This window comes from Callorhinus ursinus, unplaced genomic scaffold, assembly GCF_003265705.2.
Source record: "Callorhinus ursinus isolate GAN/ISIS: 27379988/994484 unplaced genomic scaffold, GSC_fseal_2.0 scaffold31, whole genome shotgun sequence".
In the NCBI taxonomy this organism is placed as follows: Eukaryota; Metazoa; Chordata; class Mammalia; order Carnivora; family Otariidae; genus Callorhinus; species Callorhinus ursinus.
This window is the reverse complement of record NW_027397093.1, coordinates 13,234,687-13,242,765: the sequence shown is the minus strand read 5'-3', so window position 1 is coordinate 13,242,765 and position 8,079 is coordinate 13,234,687. Positions and strand designations below refer to the sequence as shown.

General features: G+C 43.3%; 1 protein-coding gene across 2 annotated transcripts in view; it reads right to left on the bottom strand.

Moving 5' to 3' along the window:
* Positions 1–7,858: 7,858 nt before the first annotated feature.
* ASCC1 (activating signal cointegrator 1 complex subunit 1) overlaps positions 7,859–8,079 on the bottom strand; it is a 106,313-nt gene continuing 106,092 nt past the window's right edge. For both annotated transcript variants that reach the window (XM_025850173.2, XM_025850175.2), the window contains exon 11: positions 7,859–8,015. The gene's annotated coding sequence lies outside the window, so the exon portion shown is untranslated. The remainder of the gene's footprint in view (positions 8,016–8,079) is intronic.

Here is an 8,079-nt window from a genome sequence, read left to right as displayed (position 1 = left end):
GAAACATGGAGAATCTGACAGGACAAACATAATGAACTTTTGGGACCCAAGCCTTAGATTGTGTTTTAATAAAAAGACTTGGCTGCTGTGGTCTTAAAAAAAAAAAAAATCAAATCAAAGGCAATGAGAAACATGATCTTAATCGGTAGGAAATAACACAGGTTACCCTGAATCTGGCCTGCCTGAGAATTCTGACTGCATCAATGGCTTGGGCTGGGGTACCCTTGGGAAAACAGAAAACAATAGCTCCTTTTCCATGTTTTCTTTTTCCTTTGCGGTTGGATTTAGAGGTGGTGCTGCAGGGCGGCTGTGGCTGTTAATGTCTCCCAGTAAATACAGCAGCCTTGCCGGGCTGTAAAACAAGACTGTATAGTGGGAGAACAGTTTGTCAGACTGGGGGTGGAAACCCACTTACTAGCTGTGTTAGTGGGCAGGTTCCCTAATCTATTTTCTATCTGTAATGATAATACCATCTATCTCAGAAGAATTCTGGGAAACTCGTGCAAAACTACATACTAAGTAGGACAGCGGATGTTTAAAAAATGTTACTTCTTTTCTCAGGTGGAGAAGAGAAGGCTCTGAGGCCCCATAGTTCTGAAGATGTCCTAAAATTTGCCATCTTTTTCCACCATCTCAATCCTCATCTTAGCAAAGCTCACTGTGTTATTGCCAAGGCATTGAGGAAGATTCTAGACATAGTCCTCCGGTTCCAGTCCTATCTTATGAAGTCCCTGATCTTCTAAAATTACCGAAGTTGCAGGCGCCTGGGTGGCTCAGATGGTTAAGCGTCTGCCTTCGGCTCAGGTCATGATCCCAGGGTCCTGGGATCGAGTCTCGCATTGGGCTCCCTGCTCCTTGGAAGCCTGCTTCTCCCTCTGCTTCTCTCTCTCTCTCTGTCTCTCATGAATAAATAAATAAAATCTTTAAAAAATAAAAAAAATAAAAAAAAATAAAATTACCAAAGTTGCCCAATATGCCCAATCGTTTGGACAGGCACTGACAAGATGCCCATCAATAAAACAATAGATGTTTCTAGACTTTTGAAGGTCAAAATGTTTCCCACACTCCTGGGCAGCCCCTTCAGTGGGACTGGTCTTCTGCAACACCTTCAAGCTGGGTCAGCTGATTGGCGCTGAAGGCAAATCAACAGGAGTCCAGGACTGTCATTAAGCCAACAGCAGAGCTAATTTAGGGGAGAGAATCCAATTTTCCAGATGACAGGTAAAAGAGTTGTAGAAAATGGACAATTATAATTTATAAAGAAGAAAAGGTTTTACTAACCTTTGAGAGAATTACTAGATTGGCCTTTTCAAACGAATGGGCCCAAAAGCTGCTGGGTGTATTTGTTAAATGGTACATATGTTTTATGCATTTTTGTTTGTATTTAGCACCCAGCAATACAAAATGGAGGAACTTTAGTTTCTAAATAAGAAACTTACATTTAACCATATCTTTAAAACCATGTAATCTCATTTCTGGATGACCTCACAAGCATTAAAAAAATGCACAAAGATATTCAATCCAGAATTGGGTATAATAGCCAAACCTGGAAACCAGCTCATTGTCCATTAGTCAGGGACCAACTAGCTAAAGTATAAAACATACACACAATGAACTATTGCAAAGACATTAAAAATCATGTAGATCTGTATCTGTTGACAACTAAGGTGACCCACTACATATTGCTGGATGAGAAAAGCTTGTTAGAGAAGATCATGTGTAATATAATCCCATTTGGAAGAAGTATAGCATGGTATAGCAGTTGTCAAACTTTCTGGTTTTGGGGGTCCTTTATGCTAAAAAATTCTTGAGGACTCCTACAAAAGTTTGTTTATATGAGATATATAGACATAGATATTATCTATTGTACTTGAAAATAAAACTAAGCCTGCCTCTAAATTTTGCTGTGAACCTAAAACTGCTCTTAAATCTTTAAAGAAACTCCTAAGAAGTGAAAAAATGTGTATTTAAAAATAACAATAAGGAACCCATTACATATTAACAAAATCATGTATTTTATGAAACACAACTATATTCCGCCCCCCCCCAAAAAAAACTAGCAAGAAGGGGGCATTGATTTACATTTAATGTCTGGTTCAAAAGAAGACTGGTAGATTAGCTTCTGCATTATAACAAGTATATTAGTTTGTTAGGACTGTCATAACAAAATACCACAAACTGGGGGTGGCTTCAACAACAGAAATTTATTTTCTCCAAGTCCCGGAGACTAGAAGTCCAAGATTAAAGTGTTGCTAGGTTTAGTTTCTCCTGAGGCCTTTCTCCCTGGCTTGCAGATGGCTGCCTTCTTGCTGGGTCGTACATGGTCATTCCTCTATGCACGCACATGTCTGAAGGTTTTTTTTTCCTTTGGTTATCGTAACAACCCTTTATTGAAGTATTTTCCTTTCTAGTCCTTAACTGGACATTTCACCACACCACTGTTGATGTCATGAAGGTAGCAGCCAGCCACACTGCAGCCCACGGATCAGGGCAGAGGCAGAAGGATCTAAATCTGTGCTTGTCTGTCCTGGATGGTCAGCTTCACCATAATCCTTAGACCCTTCCAATCACCATTTGGCTTGGTGATGTCATCACCAACCTTTTTTGAAGAAAGACCCAGGGGGGCTGATCTCGGAAGCCAGGGGTCTGATGTACCTATATTTCCTCTTCTTATAAAGACATCAGTCAGAATGGATTAGGGCCTACCCTAAAGGCCTCAGCCTTATTTTTACTTGATCACCCCTTTAAAGGTCCTGTCTCCAAATACAGTCACATTCTGAACTGCTGGAGGGTTAGGGCTTCAACATATGAATTCCTAGGGATGTAATTCAGCCTGTAACAGCAGATAAAACTGAAAAGAGCTAGTAAGAGTACAGTAGAAATACTGAGAGCAAACTGAGTTAATGTCTAAAAACGTATTACATTGGGGCACCTGGGTGGCTCAGTCATTGAGCATCTGCCTTCCACTCAGGTCATGATCCCAGGGTCCTGGGATTGAGCCCCGCATTGGGCTCCCTGCTCAGCAGGAAGCCGGCTTCTCCCTCTCCCACTCCCCCTGCCTGTGTTCCCTCTCTCGCTGTGTCTCTGTCAAATAAACAAAATCTTTTAAAAAATAAATAACTAACATATTACATTATATGTAAACCTGCCAACTTACAAAATTCTAGAAAACACAAAAACATATGAGCACATATTCCATTAACCATCAGAGTGATAATGTCACCATGTCACATAGCCTCTGGAAAACTCCACGGTATACTCACGAGAGAATGAGAGTGAAAAAAACAAGTAATATTTTTAAGAAAATAGTGTGGACCTCACACACAGCCCTAAAAGGTTCCCAGGGATTCCCAGGGGTCCAGAGACCACATTTTAAGAACTGGTGGTATAAGCTGTTACGACCTCAGGCAAATCTCTTAACCTCGTTAAGCCTCAGTCTGTAAAATGAGGGTAATAATAATACCAACTGAAGTAGGCTGTTGTAAAGATTAATGAGTTAATACTCGGGGCGCCTGGGTGGCTCAGTTGGTTAAGCAGCTGACTTCAGCTCAGATTATGATCTCAGAGTCCTGGGATTGAGCCCTGCATCAGGCCTGCTTGAGATTCTCTTTCCCTCTGCGCCCCGCCCCCCGCCGCCACTTGCGTGTGAAATCTTTAAAAAAAAAAATACGCAAATGAGAAATGTGAGCATCCCGCAAATATTAGCTGTTATTTGTGAAACATTATTTAACAATTTGATAATGATATGTGCTTAAAAGCATAGGGAGTAGTAACCTCTGGATGATGAAATTTGTTTTTAAATCAACATTTAGGGGTGCCCGGGTGGCTCAGTCATTGAGCGTCTGCCTTCAGCTCAGGTCATGATCCCGGGGTCCTGGGATCGAGCCCTGCATACAGGCTCCCTACTCCGCGGGGAGCCTGCTTCTCCCTCTGCCTCTCCCTCTGCTTGTGTTCCTGCTCTCGCTGTCTCTCTCTCTGTCAAATAAATAAATAAAATCTTAAAAAAAAATTTTTTTAAATAAATAAATCAACATTTAAACTGAAGTATAAAATACATGTTGAAAAGAGCATAAAGGCTACAGCTGGATGACTTGCCACAAGGTGAATGTATTTGATCTTTTGTTTAAAAGAGCATTTTAGGGGCCCCTGGGTGGCTCAGTGGGTTAAGCGTCTGCCTTCAGCTCGGGTCATGATCCCAGGGTCCTGGGACCGAGCCCCGCATCGGGCTCCTTGCTCCGCAGGGAGCCTGCTTCTCCCTCTCCCTCTGCCTGCCTGCTGCTCCCTGTTCTTGTGCTCTCTCACTCTCTCTGTGTCAAATAAATAATCTTAAAAAAAATAAAAAAATAAAAGAGCATTTTATTAACAACAACAAGAAAGCTATTAATAAAAACAGCCCCGATGGCAGCCCTTTCTCTCGCCTGTAGTGTCTTGGCACATCCATGTTCCCTGGAGGCATCAAGGGAGAATCTGAGAGGTCTTCCTCACTCAGTACACACCCCTGGTGCCATGGGGTTCCCTTCAGCTCCAGGGAGAGAGCGCGGCGCAGGAGTGAACCCGAACGAGCTTTGGGTCCTTACGAAGCTGGATTCTCAACAGTGTCCACGGTAGTAAATTCTGAAGCTCACTTAAACATAACCACGACAAGAAGGGGCTTTTATCACGTTTCTACCATGGGTACGGAGTTTGTCTGGGACTAACTCCTTGTGTCCCCTCCCCAAAAATCAAGATGATTCTCCCGTGACGAAGTTTCTCATGTAACAACACAGATCTTGTGTGATAATTGCAGGGAGAGACCGTTTTTCCTCTTCCTCTGCGAGGAGCTGACGGTGAAGTCAGTGCCTCAAAAACCAGCTGGAGGGACGGGAGCTGCGATTTAACTCTATTCCTGGGCAGAATGAATTACTAAGTGATAATATTAAAGGATTATTTGATTATAATCACAAGTAGCAAATCTTCCAACATGTACCCCATTACAATTAGGTGGGAGGGGATCCCGAATCTTGGAAAATTCTTACAAATTTCTACAACTGACAAGGTTCTAGGAAACACAAAACACACAAGTACATGCTCCATTAACCAACGGAGTGAAGTTGTCACTATGTCATGTAGCCTCTGGAAAAATCCACTGTAGAATCGTGAAAAGGAGAGTGAAAAAGGTAAATTACTTGTGAAAAATTACTTAATAATACAATAGGTCCTTAAATGCACAGTTACCTCTAAATTTTAAATAACAGCATCTCCAATTCTATTAAGAATTTAGGACTTGGGGGCGCCTGGCTGGTTCAGTTGGTAGAGCACGCAGCTCTTTTTTTTTTTTTAAGATTTTATTTATTTATTTGAGAGCAAGAGACAGAGATAGCGAGTGAGAATACTGAGCAGGGAGGAGAGGGAGAAGCAGGCTTCCCACGGAGCAGGGAGCCCGATGCGGGGCTCAATCCCAGGACCCTGGGATCATGACCCGAGCCGAAGGCAGACGCTCAACCGACTGAGCCACCCAGGTGCCCCGAGCACGCAGCTCTTGATCTCAGAGTTGTGAGTTCAAGTCCCACGTTGGGTGTAGAGATACTTAAAAAAAAAAAAATCTTTATGTTCAAAAAAAAAGAGGGGCGCCTGGGTGGCTCAGTCGTGAAGCGTCTGCCTTTGGCTCAGGTCATGATCCCGGGGTCCTGGGATCCAGCCCCGCTTTGGGCTCCCTGCTCCGCAGGAAGCCTGCTTCTCCCTCTCCCACTCCCCCTGCTTGTGTTCCCTCTCTCGCTGTCTCTCTCTCTCTGTCAAATAAGTAAAAATCTTCCAAAAAAAAAAAAGAATTTAGGATTTGATAAAGTTACACTTTCCAAAGATAAAACTTAAAAAAAAAAAATTTACTGGAAACACAGGTCATAAATCTCTGACATTGAAAACAAGACATCTTTACTTCCTGGCCAAGGCTGCCGGGCGGCAGGTGTCAGAAAGAAACCAGTAAGAGAGAAGCGCTGGGATGAGATGAGGACACTGACCTCTGCTGTCAGCTCCGCTATTCAGTATGATCCCTTGGAGCACTCCTTCCCACGTGCCATCTAACCACTGATGGTAAACGAGGTAAAACCTCAACTTAAATAAATTAAAAAAAAAAAATGAATGTTCCTAGTAGAAGGCATCTGGAGAAAAAACCACCTGCAGGCACTCATGTGTAAGTTCTGGATGAATGATACAGCTATGCTAGGGAGTCAGTGAGGGCAACACCATATCCCAACACACCCCGATGAAGGGGGTCAAGCTAAAACTGTACGATAATACTAGAGAAAAACACAGTGACTTTGGAAATTCATTTATTCACAGATGATCTGTGCAGTCACACTGATGAACCAATCTGAGTGGTACACACGGCCCTTACTGTGTAGCAGCATTAACGCACAGGGTTCAGAATGAGACTTTTCAAACAGAAAGAATCAAAATAAGAGTAAGGAATGAAGGGAAGAGAAAGAGGTGACATGGAGGGAGAGGGCTGTGAACAGAGGAGGTGAGGGTGAGGCTGGAGCTCGCCAGCAGAGCATGTGGCGGGGCTGATGGGTCGGGGAAGCCATGCCGGGAGCCCCCTCCGTCCACTGGTCTGTGGCAAGGAAGGAGCTTCCGCAGCTGCCCCTGCCCCAGGGAACTCTGCATCCTCCTGACAATATTGTCACTGTTTCCACTGCTGTCACCCCGAGGAGTAAATATAAAAGAGTTATGATGCCATAACTCCATCAGTGGCCTGGAAAGGCTGGAGGGAGGGTAAGGTAAGGAACGGTAACCTAACAAATACAAAAGAGTTCCAGCTTCAGAAGAAAGAGGACAGACCAAAGTAAAAGATAAAAACTTTAAGTTATTTTGCTAAAGATAAAATTCTGAGTAGTGAAGGAACTGAAAGCAGGATCGCGAAGAAATCCCTATACACCCATGTTCGTAGACCACTATATTCACAACAACCAAGAGGTCAAGGAACCCAAGTGTCCAGTGGTGGCTGAATGGATAAACAAAACGTGGTGTACAGGTACAAGGGAATATTATTCAGCCTTTTTTACAGGAAGGTAATTTTGACCAATGCTACAACATGGATGAACCCTGAGGATGTTTTGCTAAGTGCCAATAGGCCAGTCACAAAAAGACAAATACTGTATGATCCCACTTATATGAGGAATCTAAAGTAGACAAATTCACAGAAAGAAAGTAGAAGGGTGGTTGCCAGGCACCTGGGGGAGAGGGAAATGGAGAGTTGTTTACAGGTATAGTTTCAGATTTGCAAGAAGTTCTGGAGATGTTTCAGAACAATGTGAGGACACTTAACAATGCTGAACCGTACACTAACAAATGGTTAAACCTTCTGGGTAGTGATTAAAAGTTAAGGTACAGGGGCGCCTGGGTGGCCCAATTGGTTGAGCGTCTGCCTTGGGCTCTGTCGTGATCCCAGAGTCCTGGGATGGAGCCCTGCATCCAGCTCCTTGCTCAGCAGGGAGTCTGCTTCTCCCTCTCCCTCTGCCCTTCCTCTCAGCTCATGTGCTTTCTTGCCCGTGTGCTCTAGCTCTCTCTCACTCTCAAATAAATAAAATCTTAAAAAAAAAAAAAAAAAAGTTAAAGTACAGGGGCAGCTGGGTAACTCAGTGGGTTAAGCACCCGACTTCTGATTTCGGCTCAGGTCATGATCTCAGGGTCGTGAGACTGGGCTCCATGCTCAGCGCACAGCCTGCTTGAGCTTCTCTCTCTCCCTCTCCCTCTGCCCTCTCCCTGCTCTTTCTCTCTTTAAAATAAATAAATCTTCAAAAAAAAAAAAGGTTAAGGTATAAAGCGAAGTAAAAATCAAACCTTCTAAAAACTGTAGACATTTGATTTAGGTGGAGAGAGTAACAAAACCACATCTTTAATTCTCTTTTAAAGTATTAATATGAAACTTTAATGGCTGGAGCAAAACCAGTAGGTGTATAAGAAATAACGTGAATCTCAGCTCCAATGGGCTTGAGACGTACATTTCCAGAGAAGAACTTCAGCAAGAAAGGTAGACCCTGTGAAAGATGAACAAGCCAAGGGTTACACAACCACCCGGTGCCCACAACTCCCTTGGACGAC